The sequence below is a fragment of the Arachis duranensis genome, chromosome 9 (assembly GCF_000817695.3).
Source record: "Arachis duranensis cultivar V14167 chromosome 9, aradu.V14167.gnm2.J7QH, whole genome shotgun sequence".
NCBI lineage: Eukaryota > Viridiplantae > Streptophyta > Magnoliopsida > Fabales > Fabaceae > Arachis > Arachis duranensis.
The window spans coordinates 83,378,028-83,379,486 of record NC_029780.3 but is presented as its reverse complement, the minus strand read 5'-3'; positions in this window follow the sequence as shown (position 1 = coordinate 83,379,486).

The window sequence follows — 1,459 nt, the reverse complement described above, 5'->3', positions numbered from 1 at the left end:
TGGATAATTTTCATAAATTATAATAATTTTTTTATTTATGTATACGTATATATTATATAATTTTGTTAAATAATTCTCTCTCTATATATATATATATATCACGATAGTTTTTTTTTAATATATATACATATATATAAATAATTCTATACATATACATAAATAAAAAATATATGAATTATATTTTATTAAACTCTATGTTATCGGTTGTTAAAAATATTTAAATTACATATATTAATTATTTTTGTTATAATTATTTTGTTATATATATATATAATTATTTTTTATTCTACAATAGTATAATAATTTTTTATTTTTTATATCCATTTAATTTAAATTACAATTAATTGATTGATGAAAATTATAATAAATTGTATGCTGTTTAAATAATTAACCAAATTAATTAGTTGATATAATTAATTTATTATAATAAATTGAATTTAATGAGTTAAAAAAATAAATAAAAAATATCATCAGAAATATGTCACAACATTTTTATCATTAAGTGCAGAATTTAATTTTTATATAATAAAATAGATATTTATAGATTATTATATTAAATATAGACTAAAATATATATTAACTAAGTTATATAATAATAACAAGTTAGATTCTAAAAAATATATATTTTTTATTGATCACTTTTAATTAACAAATATAGTAACTAATATGTAAGAAGCAGCTAATGTGGTTTGCACATCTGTTGTCTCCGTGTGTACACGTTTGAGAAAATGTGTGGCTGAGACAGTAGTTACAATTAAATAAAGAAATTAGGATTGTAATTAAAGGGATAATAGGCAATTAAAAAGTTGGGAGTAGCGCATGCTTTGCTTTGCATACACTATTAGACACCAAGCTTATGCTATGAGAAAAGGAAGTGCCTTTTTCAAAAGTGATTAGATTAAATTATTAGACAAAATAAAAGAATTACCAAATAAATGAAAATAAAAAAGAGGGACACTGTCCACTTAGAAGAAAAGATTGTCCCTTGCTTTGCCATTAACAACCAAAGTGCGTGTTACTTTAAAAGAGGGTTTGGACTGTCTTAGATTTAGTTGATTGTCTCCACTTCATAGTTCAAATAAAGTCTCCATTGGTAGTTTGCTACAGCAATGTTCCGATCCATAGAAGTATAAATAATCCCTGGTATAAAAATATAGGGATTATTATCAATTTCAAACACCAAATTAACGATTAATAATAAAATATACGATGACTTTTATTTGTCCTATATTTATAGTCGTTTGTTATTTTATTTTATTAAATAAAGTCATTAATTTTAATTATTCATACTACTTCAAATTTCTTTCTTTAATAATGATTTATCCAAATAGATTTGGAAAAGAAAACAACTCATATAGGTTTGTGATGTAAGAATCTTATATTTTAGTTTTTTTTTAAAATAACATGAAAGCAGAGTTCTTACAATTTAGTTTTTTTTTTTTTTTTAATAACATGAAAG